The sequence below is a fragment of the Bos grunniens genome, chromosome 22 (assembly GCF_055505025.1).
Source record: "Bos grunniens cultivar Pamir isolate PY7600 chromosome 22, Bosgru_T2T1.0, whole genome shotgun sequence".
NCBI lineage: Eukaryota > Metazoa > Chordata > Mammalia > Artiodactyla > Bovidae > Bos > Bos grunniens.
The window spans coordinates 54,908,617-54,923,609 of NC_141186.1; the positions used below are offsets into that span (position 1 = coordinate 54,908,617).

General features: G+C 53.8%; 1 protein-coding gene across 11 annotated transcripts in view; it reads right to left on the reverse strand.

Annotated features, from left to right (window-relative positions):
- The window catches only part of ATP2B2 (ATPase plasma membrane Ca2+ transporting 2), a 195,062-nt gene that overhangs the window by 136,166 nt on the left and 43,903 nt on the right, over window positions 1–14,993 (reverse strand). Inside the window, exon 1 of one of the 11 annotated variants that reach the window (XM_086368495.1) lies at window positions 6,339–6,826. The exons of the other annotated variants lie outside the window; for them this stretch is intronic. The gene's annotated coding sequence lies outside the window, so the exon portion shown is untranslated. Of the gene's footprint in view, window positions 1–6,338; window positions 6,827–14,993 lie in introns of those variants that run through there. 11 annotated transcript variants of the gene reach the window in all.

Consider the following 14,993-nt stretch of genomic DNA (forward strand, 5'->3'; position numbering starts at 1 on the left):
AGGGGGTTCACAGACCCCAATGACATCAGGCCTGCTCAGAGCCGGTTCTTGTCCACCACATCCTGGACTCCCCACTCCAGGAAGCCGCTCCCCAGAAGAGGTTGTTGTTGTTCAGCAGCTCAGTCGTGTCTGACTCTTTGTGACCCCATGGACTGCAGTCTGCCAGGCTCCTCTGTCCATGGGATTTCCCAGACAAGAGTACTGGAATGGGTTGCCATTTCCTTCTCCAGGGGCTCTTCCTAACCCAGGGATCAAACCTGCAAAACCCGTGTCTCCTGCCTTGCAGGCAGATTCCTTACCACCGAGCCACCTGGGAAGCCACTGTTTGTAAACCTCGAGGGAAAGCCGGAAGAGGCTCTGATTCCCCAGGCTTACTTGAATCCAGAAACCAGAGGGCCCTCAGCGGTCAAAATCCCTGTGACACCCAAGCCCCTCCATAGCACCTATGTAAAGTCCTGCTTGTGCTCACGTGCCTCCCTCGACAGGGGTTTCACTCTCTCCTTCCAGCTGGGGCTTCCCGCATGGCTCAGTAGGAAAGAACCCACCTGCCAACCAGGAGACCCAGGTTCGATCCTTGGGTCGGGAAAAATTCCCCGCAGGAGGAAATGGCAACCCATTCCAGTATTCTTATCTGGGAAATCCCGTGGACAGAGGAGCCAATGGACTACAGTCCGTGGGGGTCACAAAGAGACTGATTCGATTTAGTGACGCAACACCACCAATGCTGGTAATTCCTAAATTCTTTCGGTCGAGCTGAAATCTTGCTAACATTCTTTGTTTGTCTGTTTCACGGTTAATGGACTCACACACAGTAACCCCGCTCCCTCTTCTCCTTTGGATATTCATAACTATGGGCACATACCTGTGTGTGTGCCAGGGCAGACTGTGTGACTGGCCGTGCAATCCTGAATGTACACACAGGCATGTGTCCATGTATGTCAGGGAGGGGGAGCACACATGTGGGCTGCATCTCGGTGTGTATAAACTTGCTTTAACATGTCTGAGTGCGGGCTGTGCTGGGACGTGCAGAAATGTGTGCATTTTGGAAAAAACAAGACTTTAGGTATAAGGGGCTGTTAGGGAGTCATGAGTCATGGCAAAGAGTTTTATTACTACCTTGAGATTACCTTAGCCTCCCAGCTTGGGAGATGGGTGGGTGGTGAGAGGGGGCACCCACAAAGGCTCCAGAACAGAACAGAAGGCCAGGCTGTAGCAGAGGCCTTGTCACTGCCTCCACGGCCAACTGCAAGGTGGCCCTGAACCTCTGAACCCCACAGCACGTCACCAGATGACTTTACCTCTCAGGGAACTCTGCCATTAGGGCTTGCCCTGAACAAAATGACAGTGACCACAAAATGCCATTTATATAAGAGCGGTCATAAAATGCTTTCCAGCTTGAAGTTCACAAAGGATCCACCAATTATTTATATTTCACGAATAAAGAGGAGAAAGACACAGGGGCCTGTGGTGGGGGGCCCGGCAGAGAGTGACGTCTCTGGGGGGAACCTAGGGGCTCAGAATCCTGCACAGAACATACAGCTCCAGGGCTGGTCACCCCAGCCATGGTGGATGGGCCGCGGGAGGTCTGCCCTTAGCTGAAACTGTGCCACTGGTCTTACCTCTTTGAAGCTGAGTTTCTCCATCTGTAAAATGAGGAGGTCAGGCTAGACGGCGTCTAAGAGACCCTCGCGTGCCGGCTTGTGCTAAGTCTTGGACACTGGATCAGGCCCAGGGAGGGGGCCCTCTGTGGTTCTGGAATCCCCTCCCCAAGGGGCATGTTTTCCTTCAGCTTGGCCAGAGTCATCTCTGGACACTGGGACATCTATGGGGGTGGGGAAACTTTCTGCTTTAAAAAATAAAAAAAATCAACTCAATGCTGCCGTGTGAAAAATCCATCCTGGTTTAGCACAAGCTCTTCCCTCCCACTTGCTTCTTCTCCATCTGCTAGACTCCTATTCACCCTGCAGGGCCCCACTCAAGAGAGCCCCCTCCTCAGTGAACACTATGCTGAGCCCACTCTCCAGGCAGAATCAGTTGATCCCTCCACCAGGCTTGACCATTCACACCAGGGGACTATGTCCACCCCTCTCCGGGTCCCCAGGGTATCTGACAGGGTCAGTGTCTAACAGAGGCTTGCTGACTGACCACAGAAACCCGCAGCTTGACCTCAGAAACAGAGAACCAGAGTGCCTGGGACCTGGGCTCATCCACTCCTTCCACAGGGGCTTGCTTTTGAACACAAAGGCAGAGAGCATGCACTGAGAACCTACTGTGTGCCTGGCCCTGGATGGTGCCTCCAGGAAGGATGGCTCCTGCAGCCCAACTAGAGGAAATGAGATCACCTCCCTGGTGGGGAGGTGGTCACAGTAATCATGGCATCAGAGCAGCAGTAACAGCAATGGAAGGAATCATGTGTGTGCCAGTCATGTCTGACTCTTTGTGACCCCATAGCCTACAGCCCATCCATGGGATTCTCCAGGCAAGCATACTGGATCGGGTGGCCATTTCTTCCTTTAGGGGATCTTCCTGACCCAGGGATTGAACCTGGGTCTCCTGCACTGCAGGTGGATTCTTTACCATCTGAGCCACCAGGGAAGCCTAATTTTATTACAAGTGAGTGCTGCTCTTTATATTTAATTTTTTCTATGCACAACCTTGTTCACACCCACAACAGCCCCCAAGGTCAGAATTCTGATTTTCTTTCCTCTACAGAGGAGGACACTGAGGTTCAGATGGTGGGGTGTCTGGCCAAGGTCACACTGGGTTTTGCACTAGGGTCTGACTCCCAAGGCTATACTCTTGACCTTGGCATGCAACAGATTCCCAGACCTGGACCCAGTGGATGTCACAGGAGTGGAATGTGTTGTTCTGCAGGAGAGAGAAAGCCAGGACCACCCTGTTCCCCTGCCTCAAGGAGGAGGATACAGTGCCTGGCCTCCAGGTGGGCTGCGGGCTGAGGGCTGGGAGGAGGCCCCTAGGCTTGGCCAACTTCAGCATCTGTAAGGAAATCCCCAGTGGGATTCTGGTCCATTCCATTGCTGACAGGTGCGAGGCAGGGTCTTTGGCTGACCCGGCAGGCTGAGTATGAGGGGCTGGTAAGCAGATGGCAGTCCCTTCCTGTGTTTGGAAGAAGTCAAGGGTGAAATCCTGGAGCCACCAGCCTGGCCGCGTCACCTGCTGTTAGAAACCGCCCCCGGGCCTGGGGGCTGGCGGCCACCCAATGTGGGTCTGCTGACAAATGGGAGGCCTGGGGAGGCACCAGCCCAGCCCTTTTCCATGGATAGCATCACTATTTTATAATTCAGGACTGTTGCTGGAAGGAGTTCTTCATCGTACAACCCCCCTGGTCTCACCCGTGACCCTGGGGCAGAGGAAGCAGGCTGCCCATTTTAAAGATGAGGAGACTGAGGCTCAAGAAGACAAGCAAGTTCTTACACAGGCCCCTAAGACACAGTGCTGGGGTGGTGGCGAGGCAGGGGAGGCCCCCAGGGTACAAAGTGCAAGGCCGTGCTTGCTCTCAGGTTCCCACTGCTCTGCTAGCTGTCTGCCCTGCAGTTCAAGTCCACCTGAATTAGCCATGCATCTCCCTGCCCTACCCCCACAGCAAACACAGGGCAGAGACTGAAAATCCACAGAGGGACTTCAAACCCACTTTGGCAACTTTGCGGATGATGCAGCCAAACATAACAGATTCTAAGAAGCACCCAGAATTATAGAAGAAGTTTAAAGCCGATGTCGCAGCAATCAGTTTGCTGAGCAGCAGGGGATTTGGGGGCAAACAGTTCATTTCTCACTTCCACTCATTTAGCAAACTTTTGCTCTGGGTCCGCTATGTGCCTGGACCTGTGAGATGTGACGTGGATGGTGAGGAATAGGACACAGCCCTGTTCTCAGAAAAGTTGGTGGTGTTCTCCCCCTGTGCAGCATGGTGCCTGCACAATTTCTTACCAATAATCCTGATAAATTAGCATTTATGCAGCATTTTTTATGTGCCAAGCTCTGTGCTAAGTATTTTATACACATCATCTCATTGGGCTCCAAAATCACTGTGGATGGTGACTGCATCCACGAAATTAAAAGACACTTACTCCTTGGAAGCAAAGCTATGACAAACCTAGACAGTGTATCAAAAAGCAGAGACATCAGTTTGCTGACAAAAAAAGGTCCGTATAATCAAAGCTATGGTTTTTCCAGTAGTCATGTACGGATGTAAGAGTTGGACCATAAAGAAAGCTGAGCACCAAAGAAATGATGCTTTTGAATCGTGGTGCTGGAGAAGACTCTTGAGAGTTCCTTGGATAGCAAAGAGATGAAACCAGCCAATACTAAAGGAAATTAGCCCTGAATATTTATTGGAAGGACTGATGCTGAAGCAGAAGTTCCAATACTTTGTCCCCCTGATGCGAAGAGCCTACTCATTGGAATAGACCTGATGCTGGGAAAGATTAAGGGCAGGAGGAGAAGGGGACGACAGAGGATAAGATAGTTGGATGGTATCATTGACTCAACGGACATGAGTTTGAGCAAACTCTGGAAGACAGTGAAGGACAGGGAGGTCTGGTATGGTGCCGTCCATGAGGTCGCAAAGTTGGACACACCTTAGCGACTGAACAGCAACATCTCATTGGATCCCCATCACAAATCTGAGGCAGGTACTCTCATTATCCCATTTTGCAGAAAAGAAAACTGAAGCAAAGAGAGGTAGAGTAACCTGCCCAAGGTCACTCGGGCAGAACACAGCAGAGCTGGGATGCAAGTTCAGTGAAATGTTTGGTGGGTGAATGAACGAAGACACAGGGGAGGCCATGCGGGAGGCCTGACGACAGACAGGCGATGTGCTTGGTTAAACGTGACCCTGCAAAGTGCCCTCAGAGCTCCAGGAAGCAGCATCAGGCCTCCTGAGGGCGGGGCTCAGAGCAGGTCAGGGAATCAACTGTGCTTTTGGGCAAACTTGGGCTGCAGGCTTCCAAGCAGAGGGTGACAGTGACAGCCGCCGTATCAGTTAGCAGAGCAAGGAAGCTCCGATTTCTTCCTCTCTGAGTCTGACCACGTGACCTGCCTATAAAAATATCCCAGGCCCATGGCCCCTTTTACCCCGAGAAAAGTGGGCTCTGAGACAGGCTGGCCCTGGGCAGGTATGAGAGGAACGGGAGGCCGCTCCCAGACTGCCGTGGTTCAAGTTCCCATCCCTGAGTCCTCCTGCTTCCCGGACACACAGTGACCACAGTGACGGGGCTCCAGTCCCTCAGGGAGGGGGCTGCAGCTGGACACCCTGACACCCAAGCCTCCCCGGCTCGCGCCTTGGTTGCCAGGCAACTAGGCAGCTTAGGTTTCGGGGGCTGAGGACAAGGCTCGGGTGAGGGTGTCAGTTAATAATAATAGATATGGCCCAGCCCAGTGGGGCCGCTTGAGATACACAAATCTCAGACCTGGGCAGGACTGGGGTAGTCCTGTGGCCATTTTGCAGATGGAGAGACTGAACCCTGGGAGGGAAAGGGAGTTGTCTGAAGTGAGCAGTGAGTTAGTGAAGAAGGCAGGATCGTCTCGCTGAGAAGACTGGAAGACGAGTAACAATTCAGAAAGTGATGGCAAATGCAGCTGCCGTGTGCAGGGCACTGGCTGTGCACCTGGCACCATGCCAGTGGCTTCTCCCGCCGCAGCCCAACTCAACCTCAACACAACAGTGAGGGGCAGATGCTTGTTTTCATGCCCATTTTGCAGATGGAGAAAACGAGGCTCAGAGAGACTGTGCAGCCTGCTGGAAACCATCAAGCTGGTGAATGACAGAGGCCAGTCAGAGTGACTCTGAAGCCTGCAGGCTCTGCTCCCACTGGTGCTGAGGAGGACGAAGGAGAGGACAGGTAAGGACTGAGGGACCCGCCTCCAGAGGGTGGTCTCTGATCTCTGCAGCAGACCCCGGAGAGAGAGGCGTAACAGTCTTCCCGACCCAACTCTGAGGATGCTGAACCCAGAGGATTAAGTGATGGTCCCCAGGTGACCTAAGTAGTAGGCAGACATGCAGGATTTGAACCCACGTCTCTCTGGCTTCAAGGCCTCGGCTGACCTACTTTGCCCAGTTCACTGGCAGCACCCTGCTTCCAGGCCTCCCAGCCTCAGCCATCTCTGCCCCACCCCTCCCCGGCAGCGTGAGATTTCTGGGGGACAGGACCCCATTTTCCAGCCCGCAAGAGAGCCAGCAAGCCCCAGCACTGAGCCATGACCTTTGATTCCAGCAGACCTCTTTTTTCAGTGGCCCATACCCCCCACCTCCAGCAACCTGAGCCTGGGCTGGATGGAGACAGGCGGGTTGCCATGGCGACAGCACATCGGATACTGACCTGGGGACCCGCCGGCAGCGCACGGGAGGGGGAGGCCTGGCCTCAGAGGGATGGCTGGAGGGCGGAGGACGACGGGGGGCCCGGGGGCCCTGTGGCAGCCGGGGCTGCTCTGTGGGCCAGTCCCGGCACACGCTGCTATTTATAATTCTGCTGAATGGGCCCAATGACTTGACCCGCCGTCCAAGGGCCGGGAAGCCCACAGCTGCACAGAGGGGAGGAAACAGCTCAGGAACCTCTCCACCCCACTACCCCACCTCCGGCCCCCAGCTCTGAGTGCAGGGCTGAGGGAAGTGGAGGAGGCCGGGACCTCTCCCCTACTGCCTCCGTTAGCCTCGACACCCACACGTCTGGGCAGCCCTGCCCCATCTCTGTGTGCTGCACCAGGCTTGGCCAGCGTGGGAGACTGTGGGAGAATGCTGGGCTCAAGAGCATGTGTACAAGTGCGTGTGCGTGTGCAAGTGGGTGTGTGTGTGCATGTGCGTGTGCGTGTGTGTGTATGTTCCAGGATGCCTCCCACTGGAGGGGGAGGAGGGGCGTGGAGGGGGAAGAAAGGGGAGAAAGAGAAGCTGTAAGGCAGAGAGGAACTTGAGAGGCTGGGGTGGGAGGGGAGGAGGGGGAGGAGGGGAGGAGGGGGAGGAGGGGAGGTGGGGGAGGAGGGGAGGAGGGGGAGGAGGGGAGGAGGGGGAGGAGGGGAGGAGGGGAAGGAACAGAGGTGGACTTAAGAGCAGATAAGGAGAGAGAGTAAGAGAGAGAGGAAGGAGGGGGCCGGGAGGTGGCCAGGAGGAGGAAGGAAGAGAAGGAGAGAGAGAGAGGGAGGGAGGGACACGGACAGACGGACACGGAGCCAAAAGGACCGACGCAGAGACACAGAGAAACTGAGACGCCGGGTGACACAGCGCGGAAGGAGACGGAGGAGCGGGCCTGCGTCCTCTCCGCCCCGGTGGCTGAGCGGCCGGCCCAGAAGGCGAAACGCAGACATGTCCGCTCTCACGGGGCGGCTCCGGGTCCTGTATCGGAGAGAGGGGGCCTGGGCCATGTGCCCGCACTAACTCCCCAGCCCCCTCGGCCGGGGGCCCCCGTCTCTGGCGTGGGCATCCCTCCCTCCAGCCCCTGGCCAGCTGGGGGCCCAGGGCAGGGCAAGGACTGCTCCAAGGTCGCCGGAGCCCAGCCAGGAGAGGGCTGGTAGCGGCTCCCGGGGCTTGCCGGGCTGTCCGCCCTCGGATCCGGGTTATTTTGGGAGCTGAGGAGCCAGAACCCACCCCCTCCTCCCTTGTTCACGGGCCAGTGGCTGCTGACTCAAAAATATTCTCTCAAGGAAACTGTCTCCCCAAAATCCAATGTCACTTCTGCCGGGAGGCCTTCCCTGACCTCCGAGATTAAATTCTCTGCTCACACAGGCCCTGGCTGGTCCATCCGGTCCAGCGCTCATCCTGCGGACCCACGGTCGGGGTGTATCTGTCGGTCTCCCCCATCAGACTGTGAGCTCCATGTCTACTGATCAAGAAAACATGTACACGCGCCCTCCCATGGAGCCTCTCGGCTGCTGGACACGGAGGCTTCAGGAAGAGGCCCTGGTTTATAGAGGAAGAAACCGAGGCACAGGGAGGCTGAGGGGGTTTGCTGCGGTTTCACGTCTGGAAGTTGCGGAACCAAGGTTTGAGCCCAGGCAGCCTGATTTCAGAACCCAGTCACGTGGCCACCTGGCACACGGCCTCCCCGCTCCAGGGATCACTCCACTCCCAGGGTTCGGCTCCGGATCCTTCCATGGCTCCCCAGTGCCTCTCAGGTCGAGTCTACACGTCCCCCGGGGAGCTAGTTCCTTCCTCTACTTGTCCTTTAACCACCCTCTCAGGTTCTCTCCCCTGACCTCCTGCTTCTAGGCCCGCTTCTGCTCTGGCCTTCTCTCATTTACTAACTCAAGATTTATTTAATGAGCACCTACTGTGTGCCAGGCACATCATAACTTGCTTCTGTAGGAAAAGACAGGTTGTGAAAAGCACTATGAAGTGACGACCACATTACGACCAACTGCCGGGGGAACTTGTTTTGCCAAGTAGACAGGCAAAGGGCTGGGGCCAGCAGGTGCCAGGCAGAGGGGACAGTGGAGGCAAAGACCCTGAGGCAGCAAGTGGGGTGGGACACGCTTTTAATAACCCAAAGCATGACTGAGACTTGTGAGAGAGGCGAGTTCAGAAAAGGGCAGGGGCTAGACTGTGAAGCTTCATGGCGATGGTGAAGAGGCTGAATTTTATTCCAGGTGCAGAGGGATACCTCTGAAGACTTTTAGGTGGCAGGTTAGCACAAGCCTTTGCTTTTTGTAAAACCCATCATCCTTTGGAGGCAACAACGTCGGGGTGAGAGCGGGAAGAAAGAGCAGCTACTGCGTCATCCAGGCGGGCGGGGATGGGGCGCCGGCTGTAGGGGCGGCAGAGCTGCTGAGGACACGTGGGCAGGTGGCAGATAGGAAGCAGAACCCAGAGGACGAGCCGGGGAGACGGAGGCGGAGGAGCCTGGCCGATAAGGGCTCTGCCTGTAGGAGGAGGCTGGGTGACGGTGCCATTTACTGGGATGTGAAGCTGGGGAAGGAGCGAGTTTTTGGGGGGTGGGGGAGGGTGAGTGGGCACGATCAAGAATTCTTTTTGGACTTGTTAACTTTGAGATGCTTGTGAGATGTCCAAGTAGAGGTGCCAAGTGGCCAGTTGGATGATGAGCTGGGAGTGCAGAAGAGAGATGCGGGCTGAAGATAGAAATATGGGCATCAGCAGCTTAAAAGATGGTATTTAAAGCCATGGGGCTGGATGAGATCACCAAGGGAGGAGGACAGAGCCACGCAGCCTCCTGGCTGACCCGTCGGGTGACTCCCTGCTCAAAGCCGTCAGTGGGTCCCTACTGCCCTCAGGACAAGGCTCGTCACCTGTAGCTTGACACACGTGGGTCCTGCCAACTTCTCCGGTCTCACGTCCTTCGGCTGCTCACTCAGATCCTTCCTCCCATCATAAGAAGCACCCTGTGAAGTTTCACACCTCCAGGCTTTAGTTCGGGCAGCTCCCCCGCCTAAGTCCTCCTTTAGGCAAAGGCTAATTCTAACTCTGGCTCTTCTAAAGCGTTCTCTAACCCTCCGGGCAGACTTCTTTGCCACCCTGCCTCTGTGCTTCTGTGGCCTTCTGGACACACTATATTATCACTGTCTTTCTGGGAGCCCCTTGGGCGAGGGGGCGGAGGCCGGTCCATCTTGCGTCTCTGGGGCTCAGCACGCCCGAGGCTCACAGAGAGCCGCCCTGCACTAAGCACCCATCCCTGCATCACCCATGAGTCGCAGGAGTGCATCTGATCTATGGCGGTGGAGATGGGGGTGGGGTGCTGAGAAAGTGGACTTCATCCCATCCTTTCCACCCTGAGCCTGGGCTGCGGCTCTGAACAGACTCACAGGAAGGAAGCTGCACACAGGGAGGAGGTGAGTGGGCGTGAGAATGAGGGGCGGCTGCTGGGCACTCCCTGGGCCTCTCACCTGCTGTTGCAGCAGCAAAGGGAAAAAGTGAAAAGACAAAATCGGAGCGAGGTGCAATCAGGTTCTCTGTCCTCACTGCTGCCTCGCCCCAGGACTAGAGACTCAACTGTGCAGGAAATCAGAGAGGCCTTGGGGGCGGGGCGTGTCTGGAGGGGTCACAACAAAGCTTCCGCACACTCCCAAGCAGCCGCACAGTCAAGTCTGATGCTTTGCGACCCTGTGGACTGTAGCCGCCAGGCTCCTCTGGCCGTGGGATTCTCCAGACAAGAATACTGGAGTGGTATTCTGGAGTTACCATGCCCTCCTCCAGGGGATCTTCCCAACCCAGGGATCGAACCCGAGTCTCCTGAATCTCCTGTACTGCAGGCAGATCCGTTACTGCTGAGCCACCAGGGAAGCCCCCTGCGTGCTCCGAGGCCACTTTTATTCTGTCTTGTGTCTGATGTTACCACCCACAGACTCCTGCAGAAAGCCCCCTCTAGCTGGTGGGCTGGGGTCAGGGGGAGGCACCTTGGCCATTTAATGACCGCCTCGTAGGTGTCAGGCACCATGCGTTTGTTCAAGGGCACAGACCTGGACTCTGATTCGAGACCAGCTACTTCTACGTGGCCTTGGGCACATCGCTGCCTTGCTCTGGGCCTCCGTTTCTTCATCTACAAGATGGGGACATTTTCATGTGTGTGCCCAGGCTTTGGGGGAGGCAACGTGTGACAACGGCTGTGACACATCGTGCAGAGTCCCTGTCCCACAGCTGTCTCCTTTCATCTTCCCAACAGCTGTCAGAGGAGTGTCGATGTTCCCATTTTACAGACAGGGAAACTAAGGCTGGGAGAGGCCCAGATCACAGAGCTAGGATGGACAGCACTGATGACCAGGAGCATCTCTGTCTCCAAGGGCCAAAGGCCCCTCTCTCTGCAACGCCCCATGCATTCTCTTACTTGTCATTCAGTCAGTAGGTTCTGGGGCCGTGAGTTGGATGCTGGGGACTCAAAGGTTATTCAGGCAAAAGCTCCACACTCTGGGGGTCAAGCCTCTCACCACCAACTGCTTTATACCCCTTCCTCTCGCTCAGAGAAACTGGGGATGAGAGGGTGGGGTAGGAACTCTCAACTGTACCGAGAAGAAACAGTCTGGGAATTCCCAGCTCACAAGCCCAGTTACTCCTTCCAGGACCAGGCAAGCAGTTAGGGTTACTCCTCTGAATCTCAGTTTCTCCATCTGCAAAATTTGCATGAATTATGTGTCCCCCTGAAGATAACCAGAGGGCAAAGCAGAAAAGCATTAGGGTAGCCTTGGCACCCTTGCAGGGAGCCCCAATCAGGCTGCCTTTAGCTGAGGTCCATGTAAAGGTCGTTTGTAAAGGTCTGTGTAGATTTACATTTTTTTCCCCTAAGAGGAAGCCTGTGACCTTCACCAGCTTCTCAAAGCAGTCCCTGACCCCTCTGTCCCACAAATACCCCGCTGGAATCACTATGTGGCGGGGCCAAGTCAACTCCCTGCTTTGCCAGTAAATGCCATGTAGGAACAGTATCAAGATGGCAGAGCCAGGAAATCCAGGGGCCTGGGCATGGTTAGAGAGAGCAAGATTTGAGGCTGCGACCCCAGGTTTGGGGGCCCTCAGCAAGGCAAGGCTACTTGAGAATCACGCCAGAGTGGATTGAGCAGAAATAGCTCAGATACTGGTCTTACCCAAGACCAGTATCTAATTCTTCCAGATCAGCAAGTTCCTGTCGCCTTAATTGATCAGCCTCTAGTTCGAGGAAATGAGATTTCATCTGACTCCTCCATCAGCCCCGGGGATGGGCGTGAAGGCAGCAGTGCAGTGCAGAGAGCTCTTGTCACAAATGCACCCTAATGGCCCGAGAAGCAGACGGACGGTGTAAGCCACAGCCCAGTGAGATGGCACTCAGAGAAGATACCTTGAGAAAACACGCAGGGGTTCATCTGCTTGGACATCCACAGCTAGACCCATTCCAGAAGTGGCCCGAAGGCACTTATTCTAGACTGGCGGGTCATGTGGGTGACCCCACTGGGGGCCCCGAGGGCAGACTGTGGCTGGAAATATCAGCTGACTGCGGGGGTCTCACGTGTGGGTCCTCCTGCCCAGGTCTCACTACAAACGACAACCAGCTTCGTACCTGGCCCCGCTACCCCGATGTCCCCACACGTCACGCTCAACCCATCTCGAGTCCAACTTGTCTGTTTCTTCTCTTATGATAAACACTTTTCTGTGTCTTTTCTGAAAATTATGTTTTATTCCGAGGTGGTGAAGAGGTCCTCCTGCGTCTCCTTCTAGAGGTTTTAGAGTTGCAGCTTTTACGTTCAGATCTACGTGTTGCCTCAACGTTTCTCATCTACTCCTCCTCCTATCGCGGTGAAAACAAAAGTTTTCATTTTAACCATTTTGAACTGTACAGCTCAGTGGCATTGACATTCACACTCTTGTACAACCATCACCACCATCTGTTTCTAGAACTTTTTCATCTTCCCCAACTGCAACTCTGTGCCCATCAAATACTGTCTCCCCACTCCCTCCTCCCCGCCAGCCCCTGGCACCACCATTCAACTTTCTGTCTCTACGATTTTGACTATGCTAGGGACCTCATGCCTGTGGAATTGCACAGTATTTGTCTTTTTGTGCTATATTCCACTTGGCATCTTCAGGGTTCATCCATGGTCCAGCATGTGTCAGACTTTCCTTCCTTTTTAAGGCTGAATAATATTCCATCATACGTATAAACAATATTTTGTTTATCCTTTCTTCTGTTGGTGGACATGTGGGCAGCTTCCCCAATAATGCTGCTATGGACATGGATGTGAAAATATCAGTTTTCAGTTCTTTGGGGTATATATCCAGGAGCAGAATTGTTGGATTGTCCGGCTACTCTAGGTTTAATTTTTTGAGGAACCACCATACAATTTCTTATAGCAGTTATACAACTTTACATTTCCACCAAGAATGCACAAGGGTCCCTATTTCTCTACATCCTTGCCAATACTTGTAATTTTCTGTTTTGTTTTAATAGCCATCCTAATGGGTGTGAAGTGAAATCTCATGGTGGTTTTGAGTTGCGTTTCCCTAATGATTAGTGATGTTGAGCATCTTTTCGTGTGTTTATTGGCCATGTGCATATCATCTTTGGAGAAATGTCTGTTCAAGTTCTTTGCTCATTTTCGATTTGGGTTGTTTGGCTTTATTTTTTTGGTTGAGATGCAAGAGTTCTTGATATAAGTCCCTTATCAGAGATATGATTTGCAGGTATCTTCTCTTATTCCATGGATCATCTTTTCACTCTGTTGATAGTATCCTTTGCTGCATAAAACTTTTTGAGTTTGGTGAAGTCCAATTTAACCAGTTTTTCTTTTCTTGCTTATCCTTTTGTTTTGGAATGAAGAAATAATTGCCAACCCCACCCCCCCCCACACACACACACTCTGTTTTCTTCTCCCTCAGTTCAGTGTGTGCATGGTGTGAGATAGGAGGTCCTATCTGAAATCCAAGCCTTAACCTTCTCTACCCCCACCTCATTCTCCCGTGGGGTTCACTGTCCCCATGAAAGGCCTCGTCCTCTCTCCAGGTGGGCAGCTCAGAACACAAGAGTCACCCTGTCCCTTTCCTCTCCATCATCCAAGTCCTGTTGGTTTTGCCCCTTCCAGTATTCTTGCCTGGAGAATCCCTTGGACAGAGGAGCTTGGGGGTCTACAGTCCATGGGGTCGCAAAGAGTCGACACGACTGAAGCAACTTAGCATGCACATTTCCTTGAAGCCACTCCCCGCACTGCGTCTCCACAGCCCCTGCTCTAAGTCTTTCTCATCTCTTGCTTGGGTGAGTGCAGGAGCCCCTTAACTGACCTGTCCCCTTCCATTTGGAAAAGCAAGTCTGTTTATACCACATCCTCCTCATCTCGTTCTTAGGATAAAGACAAAAGTCCTCACTGTGACCTTCGAAGCCCCAGGTGGCCCACCCCAGGTCCACCAGCCCCACCCAACACCGCATTCCCTCACTGTCTCATTCTCCAGCCACGCTGCTCACTCTCCCCACCAGGCCTTTGTCTGTTCTGCTCCTGGGCCTGAATGCTAATGCTGCTCCCGCCCCAGAAGCACCCAGCAAACTCCTACTCACCCTCCTATACTCTGCTCAATCCCACCTCCTCGTGGGGCCCGTCCCGGACTCACCTACTATGTACTCTGGTTGTGTTTCATACGCATTCGCCTGAGTGTTGGATTAATGTTCGACACTAGACCACTGAGAGCAGGGCCCGTGTCTGTTTTTTAATCACTGTTACACATTCCTAAGGCCTCACACAGTGTGAGTATGTAGTAGATCATCTGTAAATCATTCAGGAATAAAGGAAAGAAAGAAGGAAGGGAGGGAGGGAGGGAGGGTGGATGCTTGGAGTGAAAAGATTGATTGCCTTGCTTTACAAGATTCTTTCTAAGACGGGAAGCTGTGATACTCATCATTTCTGGAGGGCAGGGGGGAGCACTCACTTTGAACTTATTATGCATGACAAACACAGGCAGGCCCTTTCTCAGGCTCAGTTTCCTCATCCATAGAGTGGGGATTACAACATTCCCTTCTAAGACTGTCATATTAGAAGAGATGATGTATGTGAAAGTGCTGAGCCCCAAACAAGCGCTCTGGAGACGACCCTGAGCCCAGCCATGCCCCCAGATCCAGCCACTCTCCTAGCTTCTCTGTGCCTTAGTCTCTTCAGTTCATTAGTTGCCAGGTTTGGGCACGGACACATCCCTAGAATGATACATGGAGACCCAAGCCCCCTTTGAGGCATGCAGTCTTTGGGAATTGCCCTCAGGTACATGCCTGGGAGGCTTAACTCAGATATACTTTGATCTAGCCATACCTGAAGCCCAGTAAGAGCAGAAACCTTAGAAAAAATGCTCATGACTTATCTGCTTGAACATTTGTTTTTTTTCTTGTTGAAAGTTTGGAAATGGCATGAGACTTACTCTAGCCTGGTGAGTCAGAGGTGGGTGGGCCCACACTGGGCCCACTTCCCACTACAAGCCTAGATGCTAGGCAACTCTTATCTTGCATGAGACTTGAGTAAGTCCCCCTGGGAGGCAGGGCAGACCCCCTGAGCTGCCCTTAGGCACCAAGAGGAGGCCAGGCCAGGTCCTGAGA